The 17,276-nt window shown below is 34.0% G+C and overlaps 1 protein-coding gene across 2 annotated transcripts in view; it reads right to left on the reverse strand.

Moving 5' to 3' along the window:
* Positions 1-4,958, reverse strand: part of LOC125062392 (UNC93-like protein) — a 48,558-nt gene extending 43,600 nt beyond the window's left edge. Inside the window, exon 1 of one of the 2 annotated variants that reach the window (XM_047668291.1) lies at positions 4,730-4,958. The gene's annotated coding sequence lies outside the window, so the exon portion shown is untranslated. The remainder of the gene's footprint in view (positions 1-4,729) is intronic. The other variant, XM_047668290.1, reaches the window with a different exon arrangement.
* Positions 4,959-17,276: the final 12,318 nt, after the last annotated feature.

Raw genomic sequence — 17,276 nt, forward strand, 5'->3', positions numbered from 1 at the left:
AAGTTAGTTCTCGAAATGAATTTAATTGCGTCCAAGTTGATGTATGTGTTGACAGAACTAAACGTTACAAAAGAGAGTTGGATATTTGCGAACGCTATCACATGAATACGAAATGTAGTTCTAATGTTTAAGTTTCTTTAGGAGAGTGGATTTGCAAAACAATTTTATACTTCATACTAGTACGATAACACATTTATTAGAAATACTTATGGGAATCAAAACGAATTTTTTATTATAATTATTTGTAATTTTATCATCCTGTGTCTCTCGTGTAGCAATGGATTAACTTAGCTAACTTTGGGTTGGATCGATTGAGCTACATAGTCTTATGCAATAAACCTTTTTTTTCCGGGAATGAAACTTAAGACCTTTAGCTTCTCTCGATGTACTAAGGAGTATGTTTGTATTACTGTGTAACTAATGTTATTAATTTAATTTCTTAAATTTGACTGTATCCAAAGAAAATCGCATTAAAAGTCCTAATTAAATTCTCAACCAGTGACAAAAGGATATAAATATTCCTTTCTTCTCATCGCAAAACTGTATTTTAATAAGCGTCTTTATGAGATGGCTGATACTATATGGGAACCAATCCCAATACTTCCTACTTGTAACCTTATCGCCTAACACGAGGGCAAGGTGGCGGTCGACATAAATGAAGCGTCAATATTATACAATCATTGATTTGCATCAATTGATTACAGGGTTCAAAGGGGATACACGTCTTTATTAAAATTATTTTACAAAAGCTAGACCTTACTAAGACCGTTTAAAATAAATAAAAACCGCATCGAGCTAACCAGAAAACCAGAAGACTTAAACGTTTGGAACACTTTTGTTAAGTACAAACAATAGACAATATATATAACATTTACTACTATCTTTTTTTAGAAGGTTAAGGTGATGTTTTTCCTGAATAAATACTCATAATAAAGATACACTCTCCGTAATCTAATCACTACAATTCCCTTTACTTATTATATTCTTAACAACTATTTGTAAATGATAAATTATGTGCCCATTTAAAAGTTTATCTACACGCACGTAACTCGATTTCAACAAGTGATTTATGCAAATTTAAATGCGTCCAATGGATTTTAATCAGTAATTATATTTAGTTAAATATATGGTCCGTAACTAGGCATCCGCCCAATGTAGAATTCCAGATTAAATTTCAGTTAAAGACCGTACACAAATTTGTGTGTTTAGATAATAAAAATACCAATTTAGATCTCTTATATACAGTGAGACCTTTTGTAGGGTCTCAGGGGAACCCCATCCTAGAACTGCTCTTGGATGGGGCATAGGGTAGATTTTTACCGTCTGCTTCTTTGCATACCGATCAATAAAAGTTTACTACGCGCTTTCTTGTAATTAGTGTAGTCTTACGCCCGAGCCCAATAATTAATCCACAATCGCAGATTGAAAACAATCTGAGATCAGACCGTGACAGTCGATTGATCCCCTATCTGCATCTCAATAACCAAACCCTACGAAGACGACCCATTTTTGGCGACGGATAAAATGCTCTTTGTCGTTCCATTTTACCGAGTTTTCATTCATATTTGATAATAAATCTAACCAAATAAAGTACATAAATAAAACCGTACAAATAACATTAAAATATACATTTGTATGTTTAAAAAATAACAAACAGTTTTTTTAATTATTCAAAAAACTGGTGTAAGTTAAAATCTGTTAAAATAATTAACTGTTGAAATCGAGCTTTCGTCAACTGTCATTTTCATACAAAGGTCTATCTACAGACACCGATACGACCTCCCATGGATAGCTTGTATCGACAGATGGCTATTACAATCCGTCGTTTGGTTATTGGCACACTTGTTACAACATTTGGATTAAGATTAATATCTCAGATGGTGGATTATTGATTGAGATATGTTATTGGGTTCGGGCGTAAGACATGCAAGTTTCCTCATGATGTTTCCTTCAAGCAACAAAGTACATTGCACAACCGGGGTTTGAGGGACGACATAAATCGGAATTGGACGATTTATTGAAGGCTAATCACATCTATATTCCATAGGTATTGTTTTTTATCAAGAAATTATTCACAACGTAATCGTTATGTAATAAACCATTGAGTTTCCTAACATCCACCGACGAACGACTAGAGCGTAATCTGCATCTAACCAGTTATATCTAGTTTCAAGCATAAGAAATAAACGCTTATTGGTATTTTTGCATTAGGCATAATTGCCAACGATTGTTATCTTAGTTATTTTATTGTAATTATAATTATTATGGATTTTTCCTAATTATAAAAATTCAAATTGTAGATGCTCATTCTCATATAGCAATTTACGATCGCTTTTATTATATTCATCCCTACAAATACAAACAATCTAATAAAGGCTTCTGCGAAAATATTTCCAGTTTAAGCTTTTGGCTTAAAACCAATGTACATATTCAAATATTAACGAATTAAATGTTAATATTTACAAAAATTAAGTATAAAGGAAGAAGAATAAAGTTCTCATATGAAAATGATTCAAAATTTCTTATAACGAATCTAGTAACAAAAATTATGTGTAAGTTAAATAAAAATTCAAAATTGGAATCTACACAAGCTTACAAAATACAAAGAGACATCAATAACTAAATCATGCTTTGTATTGCACCTTAGTATTATACTATATCTTCTAAATGAAAACGGTTTCTTCAGTAAAAATTCCTATTAGATTGTCGTACGAACGCGAATTTGGCTTTCAAACTGATGTAGCTAACATAGTGTGACCCGGAAAAACCATAATTGCCTTAAAAATGGATGCCCTAATCACCGATGCGTTACGGAAAAATAATGCTAACAATTTACCTGTTTGGTAGAAATATTGTTACTTGTTTCTCTATGTGCGAAAGTAAAATTGCACTTAAAAGCACTGCGGTAAACCACGCCTACATTGTGCTATATAATAATGCCTTTGTTACAATATCAAAGACATTTTACATTATATCTTACGGATAAGAAAATTCACATTTCACTAATACATGTTAAGTCAAGCCATAAAACGGTACAAGGAGTGCAATTTAATTATTTACTTACTTTTGACTGGAAGAAATGTTAAAATATTAAAAACTTAAAAACTCTTATCTCGGAATATCTTCAATAAATTGAATAAAAGTTATGTTCACTAAATTAATACTTACGAAATATGTATTGTATGTATTACATTCGTTTACCGAAAATACCATAACAAAAATTCATTTTTTTTCTAATGTCTTCTTTTTATTAGAATATTTTTATCTATTCATATGCTATGTATATGTATAAAAAGTGTAAAAATAAGCATAGTTACCTACAAAGATAGTTTGATTGCAAAATCAACAAAAAGTTTTTTCATCTTATTAAAATCTAATAATGAAGTATCCAAAACGTTATCATACTAGTACTATCAAATTAAATTTTGTAAACCACGAGGTCACACGCAAAGATTCGTTGAATCATCCAAATAACTTAATTTAAGACTAATAATTAATTTCAATCAAGATAGCGAATCATTTATTTATTAAAATAAAGACTTTACGATAGCCGACTGAATATAAACTGTATTAGTTTCATAGTAAAATTGTAAATAAAATAAATAAATTGTGAATTAATAGTTATAAAATTGTAATAAATAAGTAAATTAAAATAATTACAAGTATATAAACTAATTAACTAAATGGTTATATAGTTGGGTAGTAACTATACTAGAAAAGTATAACTTTGCTTTGTATTTTTTTTTGTAAATATAAAAAAAATCTCATTGAAGGCATTCTACGTAGTATAGTAGTGTATCATTAGTGGGTAAAAAATGGCTTGTGTATAAGGCAAAGTTAGCGAAGATAATGTTAAACGACTCTTTACGATTTTTTCATTTACCGTCAAAGTAAAAGATTTTTTTAGCTCGAGATCATTAAAATCTAATTCAGATTTTAGTATATTATTCTTAAGGCAAATACATAGATTTGTCTATTTAATAATAAATGATTTATTTGTCAACGGTTTCGTGTTCGTGTTAAAAGAATCAGATGAACATTGTAATAGTTAACAAACCTACCCGTTAATACTAAAAATACAGCATTATATATACGAAACATTTAATATTGCAGGCTATTTTCAAATTTCGTATTATCGTCACACTACCGACCTTTAGTAATTTAAATATATATTTTCGGTACGTTAAGCATCGACGCTAGTTAAATTAATTAATGTATTTTCTTATACAATATAAATTTGCTAATTTTTAAAAAGTGCTATGCAGAGGTACACATGTTGTTATTATAATTATCAAAAAAATTCACGGTTTACTGAGTAATTATATTTTTTGTTTTCCATACCTACCTGTCAGTGAACAACGTTGGAACAAAAGAATCAAACATACGCAACGAATCAAGCTCCGTTTTAAACAGTGAGGCATGTAAAATGAACTCGAATATCTCTTGCGAGAAAAATAAAATTGATTTTAACCGCACTCCACGTCCATTGGCTTTTGCAGCGTGAATATTTACAAATACTATCAAAGCTGTTAACCTTAGGACTACGTACTGCGTCGACATAACTCGCGGCCGGATAAAAGAAAGGGTCGTAAAACGTCAGAATCTGTAAATTATTACAACCACCGCGAACTAAAAAACCGTCAAACATCCCGCGATCGTAATCGATATCGCAAAGCAGATACAATCGCGTATGCACACACAAATAATTATTATACAAAAAAATACTCACCCCTAAAAAATATGTGAGAGTTCCGAATCGCTGTGGATTCCTTTGCGGTGTCTCGTGTCAGGAGAGTAGTCCGGTTTCGTATTCACGTACCAAAGCACGATTACACTGCGTGAGAGAAAGGGCGCGCAACTTGTTAGGCACTATCGCGTGTTGACGCTCGATGAAGCGAGAGTGTGTAATAACAAGGCGTGTTAACGGTAACAAGTTGCAAGTAAGACTGAAGGCCGGGCGGCGCGGGGACCAGTTTATGTAGCGGCTCAGACGCACCCCGCGGTCAGCGCCGGCGCAGCCTGCGACTTCGCTGCAGCCCTCACTTATCTCCGCAACGCTGAAACGTGATACTGCTACTCTCACGTAAAGCAGGCGTAGGCAATATCTTATCGAAAGAACGCACTGTATCTTCTATTCAGATCTTCATGCTTATCTACATCATCTGGTACTCTATGGACAGCAATAAACATAAGGTTGATACAGTCACGATACATTTACCTAGTAGCTTTAGATACACAATTACCTACTTACATAAAATTAAAAGTTAGTGTAAATATATGCTCAAAATAGACAGACAATAAGGTCGATAAAGAAGGATAAAAAAATATTAAAATATATTCAAATAGTAATTATATATAGTTTAAGGTGGTATGCAAATAGAACCTCTCAACTAGAACCTCAATTTTAAACACCCGAAACCATAAATAATGATAATAAAACATTTTTAGTACATAATTATGAGACAATCGACAAGTTATAGCGTAGTGGTTAAGCGAACAAATCTTAGCTAATCAAAAAGATCGTGCATTTTAAACCTGTCAGTGATATTGTCCAATAAATTTGCTTTCTTTCTTTCAACATCTGCTCATAAGGAAAGTATCGGAATTTCTTAGACCCAATAATCGACATATATTGTACAGATAAATTATTATCAATGAAATAGACGCAGAAATCTCCCTCAGTACAGAAATTCATGCTGTGAGACAATGACCGATTTTTAAAATATGTATGACCTAAGTTTGTGGCAGGACGCCACTGCTATACACCTCGGGAAAGATACTACTAGTCTACTGATATTGGTGTTTGAGAAAACCCCTTTTACCCTTGTCACCTCTATCACATCAGAGCAGTGTTGGCCTTGTGGATTGGGCGTACGATATCCCAAAGATTGTAGAATCAAACTCCGGCCGTACACCAATGAATTTTTCTGTCTGTGCGCATATTCACTTGCTGCTATGGTGAAGTAACACATCGTTAGGAAACCGGCATTCCTTCGATTCCGGTTGATCATCCACTGGCCTATTGGCAAAAACAAATGACCACGAAACTAATCCGATATTATTTAGTCAATAGTAGATAAAACTACGGAATAGCGAGATATATATTTCATTTTCACGAATTGCATAGCAATAGCAATAGACAAACCTCTAATTATAAGTTATATCTTTAAATAAAGGTAGCTTTTTCCATGATATCATGTTTCAGTAAATCAAATTAAATCTACTGGTAAAATAAATATAGGTCGAATTACCCTTCTTAAATCAGTCGGTTAAAAACGGCTGAATGGAGAAATGTTAAATTTTTATAATTTTTTGCCTTTTTGCAAATTTCTAGGTATAGTTCAAAACCCCGTCAGAATGACAGACTTAGGCCGTTTGTCCACCGCCGCTCTCACCGGGACGTCACCGAGAACGAGATTTTTTGGGGCCGAGTTTAAAATGACGTGACGGCGACCGTGTGTCCACCGCGCCGATATATCAGTAGCTCAGTTCTAGAGATTTGTCGTGCGTGCGCGTTTCCCTTTTTAGTAAAAATAAAACAATGGCTAGTTTCAACCGGCGACAATTGTTTCTTCTGCTTTTGTACGTTTGAAGGCGTAGTCGATGCAAAGAATTTTGGATTCATCCGCTAATACGTGAACGATACATCACAGGAGCGTTTTATGTACTTCACAAGTTGCGACAGTATGAACGCAAGTTTTTTAACTACTATAGGGTGTCAACGACTACGTTCAATTATACCCTATGCCACATAAAAGGTGCCATCACACTCTAAAACACGAACTACGTGTTACTATTTAGTGGAATGCATTCCCTATGCATATCACCAAACGTGTTTTGTATAGCACATCGGCCCGTCATAAAACCATGCCGAGTTCTAGCGGTTACACCGAACTACTCGAAACATCGGCGGCCGGGATGACGGCGCTCGGGTGACGGGCGTGCGGTGGACACACGGCCATATTAAATGTATGTATCGCTAAATCGGCGCCGTCATTTCGTTATCGGTGACGTCCCGGTGACGGCGGTGGTGGACAAACGGCGTTAGAACAAAACAATGTTGCAAAAGTAAATTAATCAAAATTGTAGGTTATGATTATTGTTTGCCTAGAGATTAATTAAAAGTAACAAGAAAAATACATTGCTTAATAAGCGGCAACTTCAAAGACTGACGACTATAGCGCGATGGAAAATTACAATTAAAATGCATTATACTGAAATTAATACATCAGCAGATTAATTAGTCTATTTTCATATAAAATAATATTTTGTAAGACTAAACCATAGGCATGTTTAACACGGATTACATTATATAGCTTTGTTGTATTCGATTCCCGATATAGAAAAATGTACTTGGTACTTGTGACTACACACACTCTACGGATTTTTAAATATAAATAAAATTTATAAAAGGTTTCGTTTGAAAAAAAAAAAAAATATTTTAAGGTAAAAGCTAAACAACAACAGCTGTTGTTTAGCTTTATTTTATTGTATTGACAATTTGAGCAGTTGTCGATGATCTTGACTTCAAGTGATTCTCACAGAAAAGAGTACAACAAATGGTAACATTAATTATGATGATTATTAATGATTTACCTAAAGTTGTCTTAAGAACTGAAACAAGATTTCATTTATTTATAAAATTATAATATAAAGAGGACAACAAATGAATACAAATAAATCTAAAAATTAAGAATTTCCACTTGCTTTAAAAGACGCAAAACAAAATACAATCAAGTCAAAACTTTTCAAGCATGTCGCTGGTTTTCTAGAAACATACGTAATCGTTTCTAGTAAAGTCAAGACAATATTTAAGATAAAGGCGAAACGACTTAAGTGACTAACTATAACAATGACTAAAAGTATAATGAGAAAATAAAAAATACATTTTGATAAACTAGATATGCTGCTGATAATAAGATTTCCCATTCTTAATACCACATCGTAAAAGAACACATGTGAATATCTGCTTTATCAATGTAAAAGTATAGATTTGTTCAAAGCTTTAATATAATAATATAACAAAATATGACGGCTCGGTCCCAAAAAATATCTTGACCTCCAAAATGAGAATCTTCCAGCGCTTCTTGACCTGTGCCACCTTCCGCCAATTGCTTAAACATATTTACATTGTATTATATTGCAAGAAAACAGCATTAATTATAGAAACACTACTAGTATTACCCTGAAAAATTTCGATATATTGGGTTCACCTTATTAATAACAACTAACACTGCGGGTACTTATGGCAGAGGGTTTCCCTGTTTACCCACAGAAAACTTAAAACATAATAAAACTTTCAAACACATATGGGACAAATAATCAACAAACAAAGCGTAAACCTCTGCATGATTACCCAACAGCAGTAAACATTAGGACATTTAAGAGTACATTGTACTCAAAGGACTTGCCTTATCCAACGTAAAATAAAATATATTCGTAATCGTAATAACCATGTTTGCAATTGCAATTTGCAGCCAAGACCGCATCGTTTTGGTTCGCACGATAATTAGTTTTTAATTAATACCAATAAAAAGCGGAGCACTGCATTAACCTTACGATTCCCTTGATGATATATGAAACAAATCTCTTAGCACGAAAGGACGATTTATTAAAGAGCAAGGCTAGTTATTCTTATACCAATACCAACGGCGCAACAACGTTTTAGGTCTTGGCCTGAAACTTTCGTATCTGTGATCTTTTCTAATAGGCAAGTAGGTGATTAACCTTCTGTGCCTGACACACACCGTCGACTTTTTGGGTTTCTCCACGATGTTTCCCATCACCGTAAGAGCGAGTTTTATATGCGCACATAGACAGTCCATTGGTACAGAGTCGGGGATCGAACCTACTACCCCAGGGCTGGTATGGTATGGTTGGTGGACTCATTTTCCGCACTTAGACTCATAATTGGTCGGTTGTGCGTTATGTCCTGGCTAATTTAGCCAGCCCAGCTGCTTCCAGAAGCACAGAAGTCTCCTGGGCACTTCACAGGCTTCACGGAGCGACCTCACTGTTCCGAGGGGTTTTGTACGTTGTTTAGCCACAGCCTCGTATTCCAGGACTACGTGGGTGACTGATTCCTCTGCGCTGAAACAGCCTCTGCACATGGAGCTGTCCGTCGCGCCTAGGACAACCAAACCCACACCCCAGGGCTGAGATTAACATGTTGAAAACGACTAGGCCAAAGGCTCTTTCTTATCTTAATATCGTAATATATATAAATTACGTGTCACGTTGTTTGTCGGCTATGGACTCCTAAACTACGGAACCGATATCAATCAAATTTGCACACCGTGTGTAGTTCGATCCAACTTAAAAGATAGGATAGCTTACATCTCAATATATACACGCAATATTATTTTATTGCAAAATATTTGTTAATTATTTGATAGTCACAATTCTAACAGATGGCGCTGTGTTGAAAGTACCAACGTTTCACATAACCTACAATTTAATGGTATTACCACCAAAAAAGCATGGTCCCCATGACAAGTGTTCTCCTACCGTTTCCCTTGAATAGGTTACTACTATGTAATATAACTAAAAGCCAATGCAACGCTTGGCCGGTCTGCTAGTATTATATATATTCTTATACACTAGTTTATATTATTAATGTGACAAACAGAGAAGATGGGTTATGTACATTTATCGATGAACTCAATATATTTACTTCTTGATACACTTTTATCTAATTATCCTGTGTGTTAGTAAATATATTTTAGGAAGGCCTCCTCCAAGGCTTGCTATCTTTCTCTATCCCGAGTTATTTCGATCCATTGGTGACCCGCGCTTTTTTTGATGTCATACTTAACTTAATAGCTGAGATAAAATTATTAATTTTCGTACCAATCAAAACGTCCTAAGATTAAATTTTGCAACTAACTACGTAAATTTATATATATGCTATATACTTTAATGATTTAACCCATTCAAGCTACCTACTACTATGTAAAAACTACCTTTGAAATTAATTTTCAAGATATCTTTATAATTATGAAGATTAGACATTTTAAGTTTTCATTATAGTTAACGTTGCTGCCTCTAAATACATCAAGATAAATTTTATTGTCATAGGAGTACGTGACAACAATTTCCAGTGCCGCGGAAACAAACATTTCAGACCAGTGCATAACTGAATGAAATCATTATACATTGCAAGGCTGTGCGTCCGGTAATGACTTTTGCAGATGATACGATTACACTAACGTCCTTTTAATATACAACCAGTTAGCTGTTTCCGGTTTCAAGAATTATAACTGAAATGATAATAATATCTTAGGAAGTAACATATCAACAGCTTATTATTGATTTAATAATATAAAATAACATTAGGTACTAAATAACCTGAAGTTACACCATACATTACAAACATCCAATTCTTTCGTAACTTCTTCTTCAGTCGCGCTGTTCATTTCTGAAGGTCGTGATAGTGGCGCCGCACAACTTTTTATTCAATTAGCTATTATAATATATATTGACTTAAAACAGATAAAATTTAAGTAACCATTCTATATATAACATTTAAATATCATAAATGTATTCCACTGCCGGTATGTAGGCTTCTGTGAATGGATATAAACACTGTCTTTGATTTTTTGACTGTATTTCCTCACGGTGTTTTATTTATCCCTAAAAACCTTGCGCAGATTAAAAGTAAAATAGATTGGTGCAAGGTTTCGAACGCAAGATGTAACTATTGAAAATCGTTTGTTGAATTGGTGAATTCATATGGATAAAAAATATTTGTTAACGTAATAAATAATATAGGAATAGGGTAATTGATTAATAAATTAAGGTATTTAATTACTTATCCATTTAATAAAAGCCTTATAAGCATACAGACCTCGGAATTTCTTTGTGTTTAATTTCAGATATAGATAACATCAAAACAAAAAATATTTGTTAAGTTTTTGGTAACATAATCATCCAAATCTATATAACGGAGGCTGAATATTGTCTTTCATTAAGGCAAGTGTTTCAAATTTTACATAGAATACATTTACGAAATTAAAACCGTTCTAATTATATTTTTATTTCAGTACGAATTAAAATTCTAAAACAATAATAATTCGCATTTTCATTGGTAACCCCTTTGATGTTTTATTTTTAAGTAATTTTCCATCTGTTAGTTAACTGATTTACGGTAGAAAAATAATTCTGATTCTCACAAGACTCGATGGCTGGCTCACGGAAGAGGTTGAGTTTCAGCTACAGTTCAGTAGCTCTCTATAGCTAAGTAGATCTACATTGTCTGGGTTCAGAGAGAGATAGAATGTGCAGCGACATCTACAATCTGCGATTACAAATCACTGGGATGACGTCGTACCCTGAAACGCACTAACGAAGTTATTCCGGCCACTAAGGATATATAGAACTTATCGGCATCAGCCCCGGGGGTCTTCGGGCCGGCAGGTCAGTGGTTGGACTCGTTAGGTTGGCGGAACAAACACTATACTTCCTCCACAAATTTATTAGTAAAGAGGCATCATGTTTACAAATTTCTTCCATTAGATGTAAGAATTTATTATTTTCTAAGATGAATAATCTAGAATTGTGTTTTATATCGATGATACATACCGTTTAATACACGAATTGATCAAGCTTTTAAGAGTATAGTGTTAAGTCAGGTTTATTTAAAACATGTACAATTCTCTTCACAATTTTATATACCTTTCCGTCCTCGTCCGTTTTACTTATTTTATTGGTACGCCATACAAATTGCAACGGGAGGTTTGAGCATTCTATACTTACATCCTAAGTCGGAAAAAATTACAAATTTAAGTATAATCTGCTCCCGAATCTGCAATCACTGTAATCCGGCGGTCTGTTTATGAAATCACTTATATAGTGGACTACATCACTATACAAATACATTTTTTTAAAGTAAGTCGTAAAAAGTTTCAATTCAAACAGGAAAAATTTTGTATTATTTTGCAAAATACCTAGAAAACGTCTGCATTGTGTTGGGACTGCTTATATATTTAATTCCTCACAAGCACAAGACCTGTTCTGTTTCCGCATAGTTCTCTCTTGATGTCTGTATAAATATGCCACGCCTAGATCGATACACTTTGATAAAAATACTAATTTATCATTTTGTGTTCGATACCGCTTAATGATGAACTCCAATAAATGTAAATAGTAGAACTATACACAAATTCGATTGCTAGGCAGTAATTTAAAATAGTTTACAGAGATGTTTAAAAAGAAGCACTGGGACACTTTCATATTATGGTATTTATGTCATACTTTTACTTAAGATTATATTATACACACGAGGTTTTTCAATCCCTCGTAATTCATGGACCTTGAATTTCGCTAGGCTCTCAATTGAAACGTACGTTTAATAAAGACTAGTGATTCTTACACTTGTTTTATGTCATACTACCCACCCAGGCTTCGCACGGATAAATTGAAAAATTATAGACCTATCCAAACCTTTAATAAATCATTCAAGATATCGGTGAAAACTGCTATATATACCGCAGTAAATTTTGAGTTTATCGCAGACAGTAAGGTATAGGATTTGTTTTTGTTTTGTAGGCTTAAATTTTATGTCCGCATTTGTTTTTCAATCATATACCTCTCATCGTTAAGGCAGCGTTCGTAAGAAAGGGTTTCGACTGTCTTTCTCCGTTTTCACTTTGCAAATACGACTACCACAGAAACGTCTTTTAATTCGGTTTAATATGCCTATAGTCTACAAATAAAGTGGCTTTCAATTGGTGAAAGAATCTTGCAATATTAGTGTAGACTTTTTTATAGGACAGGAGTCAAACGGGCAGGCAGGTAAACTCAACTCAAACACTTAAAATTACCCGCTGCCCATGGACAAGTATCTGGAATTGCAGCTGGTTCCATAAACGGGGGTACGTGGTTTAATTAACGGATTACTTTCTGATTAAATTTAAATAAGTAGTTATTTATTTTGATCGAATTATATAAAATTAGCTTTGCTAATGCAAAATTAGTGCGTGCGTAGGTACAAAGTACACACTTAGAGGTATGGAAAAAGGAAGATATGTTAGGAATATAATTGCCATTACAATATAAATGCGACGAAAATTAATACAATTAATTTTTTTGTTCGATACTAAAAACACGTGGCATTTTATTTAGCAATACGTCATTTGAGATTTCAATAAATTATTTTGCATAAAATATTAAATAGGTACTTACTAATATTTCGAAATTTTAATTTTAAAAATTGTATTTCTAAAAGGTAATTCACCCTTCTCACTCTCTCTCAAATCTCAATCGGTCTCTCCCTTTTCTTCGACAAAAACGCTACACATATTCGTGAAGTTTTTTAAAAATTTTACCCTCATGCGCTCAAGTTTCACTTCAAAAACGATGTCCATGAACAAGTTAATGTGGAGCACATCCGCGGTTTTGACCAACTGCTGACGCAATCCACGTACGACCCGAAAACTAATAGCTGAAGGTGCGTGACACAGTTACCATGAACAATAATATACACGTAAATACAATATAATCACTCGATTTTATACAAGATAGATCTTTTTCCTTACCCGCATTCTCTTAAAGCGCCGATTCTCCTCTAGCCCTTACTAGAAGGAGAATCGCCGTTCCGACCCGTCTCTTGGTGCAGATATACCGTGTCTATTTATATATTTATTAACTACTAGAAAACTCGGCGAACTCCGTTTCGCCACCAGATGGCTTCGTTTTATGTAACATTTCGTTTGGTGATCCCGCATTTCTGTTGAATTTTTTCCTGAATTTTCTTTGCTATAAACCTCAAACCTTTCCAACGAATGCAAAACCGTGGAAATCGGTTCGTGCGTTCTGGAGTTATAGCGTCAGGAAGGAAAACCCGACTTATTTTTATATAGTAGATTTATGTGTCAGGTAGTATTACTGTAGGGCTTTAACTGTCGCCGCACACGGGCCACACGCCACAGCCACAAACGCCGCCACGAGAAGCTAGAAGCGGCTACAAAGGTAGCTGAAGCGCGCGACAGCCACTTGTGGCCGGTGGTCGACACTTGCGGTCGATGGCTGCTACTTTTTTTAACCCTTGCCTGCAGTATCATAATGGACTCTGACGAAGAAGGTTTAATTGCGCTACTTTTGATATAAAGACGTCGTCGTAGAAGACGAAACCATAGTTATTGGATACACAGAAAGACATTAAATATCCCCTCACCACGACAGGTCGGTAATCGACAACCATTGAACTATACATAATGAAGCATTTGGCCTCAGTGAAAATATGATGAGGCCATATTCTGGAAAATATTTGGACTTAGACAAAAAAGTTTTCAATTAGAGGTTAAGCCGTGCCAGACGTTGCATTGAGTGTACCTTCGGCGTACTAGCAAACAAATGGAGAATATTACATCGCCCATTAAACACTTCTGTTCATTTCTCAGAAGACATTGTGAAATCTTGTTGCATTTTGCACAACTTTATTCGCAAAAGGGATGGTTTCAATTTTCGTCACACTTTGAAAATAGTGGGACTCGAAAATATACAAAATACAGGCTGGCCAGTAACACGAGATTTCTTCCCAGGCCTTCACTTTTTCTCCTCTATTACTAAAACTATCACTTTTTGAATCCCAAATCGCAGGACGGGATTGTATCTCTGATATAAATAATTCTATATCCATATTTATCTACCTATATGAAACACAGACTACGTGCGTGCGTTACCGTCGACTTCAGGTTAACTGAGGTAAGGGAGAGAGGGGCGCGGAATCGCGCGAGTGGCGTGTGGCGGCTTTTTGTGTCGGCGTTTAGTGGCCGGTGCGAGCAACAAGAAGCAAGCTGCGACGATTTGTAGCGTGTGGCCGCCACCGGCGCCAACCGTGTGCGGCGAGTCCATAAAATGTATGAAAATTACAGGAAATATGCCAGTGGCGGCGTTTTGTGGTTGTAGCCGGTGGCCCATGTGCGGGGACCCTTAGAGTAAATTGAATAACTAAATAGGTTGTTCCCCTGCTTAAGTGATTTCAATTTCTCCATGAGTGACATGATTTCGTTTTATTTAATTACAACGATTACCTGTTTGAACCTGTAATGATAAGCATGATGTTGCAGGTGGATTTTGCAAAAAACCTTGGCGATTTAAGAGGGACGGAGATCATTGACAGTTCTTCTCGTCCGTTCTACGCCCTTGATTTGAGAACTTGCAGTAAATTAAAGCATTTTTCTCCTGACGTGTGTACATTAATTAATTATATTTTGGTTTTGTTCTGTCTGTAGCTATAGACTGTAGAACTCGCGAAGTGATTTGTTAGTTGCTTGTTAAGGATAATCGAAATCGGCTGGATATAACAACGTTAATACAATTAAATTGAAAACTTATATCAAACCTTTGTGCAGCAAGCATTAAGCGCAAGGATCTCACTAATTTAATATATAAAAATCTTTTATAAATATGTTTTAAAAATTTACCTACAGTGTTTCGTTAACAATTTCCTAGTGATTTCTTCCTAAAACCTATAGTTGATGTTTCTTAATTGAACAATTATTTTTTGCATTAATATTTTTACAACTTAATTAATTCAAACTCAAAATATCTTTATTCAAGTGGGTAACCAAGTACACTTTTGAATTGTCAAGTAAATTAATTGTAAATTTACATTTACTACCAGTTCGCAAGTCAAGGGGGTAGAGCGGGTAAGAAGAACTGGCAATAATCTTTCAGCCACTCTTTAATCGCCAAGTATTGTCATACAAATTGTTTGAACTGGAGCAAATCAATCCCAAGGATTAGGATCATTTAAGTATTTCCTCAAATTTATAAAACGCTTTATTGATTAATTTCCGATTAACGAGGGCTTTGAATAATTTTAATTACCTTTATAATGCAATAAAAGGAGATCAAAACTAAAAAAATCTATTTCAGCGCCACCTGTTTCATTAGTGTGTTATATGACAGCGCTTCACAGAAAACTTTTAATTATAGTTCTAAAGAACAAAAACAGATGTCGCTATAATCAACATTTAAAAATTAATTTCAAATCATACTGCGTTATTGCGTTAAAATACTACTACTATAAATTGATTCCAAAAATATTTGATATTCTTACAAACTCAATAGAGAGTATTCCATCATATCCTGGTACATTAATACATTGTACCGTGGTTGCAGTTTTAGTGTTGGCAGTTAGTAAATAAAACAACAAAGAATATATGTTTTAACTTTATTAAAGAAAAACAACTATACAAATTAACTAGAGTAATTCAACATGCACACGTCCATTTCACTAAATGTCGTTAATAAATCTATTAAATATAGAATTCTGAGCGTATTTAAAAATATATTTATTTATAAACTTTGTGACTTATTGCCATAAGCCACACATGACAACGAATAAATTTTTGAAAATTTTATATATTTTTTTACGAAATCATTTGTCAGCACTGTTGACATCAGATTTAATGTCAAAATGATTAAGTAGTAGTAAGCATGTATTATTTCGTGCAAGGGGTTTCTCTATATTTAACAACTAGACTATTATGACAAGTAGCAATAATATACCATATATTGGATATGCTAAGATAATTTCTGGATCTGCTTCCTTGATTGATTAGAACGAATGATTCAATCATTCCCACTCAAAACAGTGATTATTTCACTGGTAATCGAACCCAATACACCATAATCCAGGGTGCTATAATATATATATATTTTTAAACTAATAGCCTATACTCTTACCAGGCAACAAAATTGAACACATTTGCCATGTGCTCTGAAGTCAGAAAGTTTAAAAGTCCAGATAATTATTCCTAAATAACATTAAAAATTTGTGCCATAGTAAGAAATGCCTTAAAAAATACCTAAACAGCAACATTAAATTTACACCGGGTTTATAAGTAAAATCATTCTATATGAAAAGTGACATAGGAACCAACGTATTATAAATGCTATACAAACATTAAACTATGAAGACTAGTGTTATATATATTTTCTGGCTACACATATAAAGTTCTAATTAATATTATAAATTTTTTGTTTGAAATTGCAAATTGGTACTAAATAATTTTTGGAATGTTCAATTTAGGAAAAATAAAGGCATAATTGTCTGGATTTTTTAATACATAAAACACTAATTGTAAAGGAATCGAAACTATTAAGCAATAGCGTGTAGTAAATAAATAACCCCCTTCATAAATTTCTAATTACAAAAACAGCACTCCGTCTCTTTTTACGACATAGTGATCACATATGACAGAAAGAGACGAAAGACTGATAAAACTTGTTCATACTAAGTTTTTGCAATAACAGCTTTTAACGCCATC

Source organism: Pieris napi, chromosome Z (genome assembly GCF_905475465.1).
Source record: "Pieris napi chromosome Z, ilPieNapi1.2, whole genome shotgun sequence".
NCBI lineage: Eukaryota > Metazoa > Arthropoda > Insecta > Lepidoptera > Pieridae > Pieris > Pieris napi.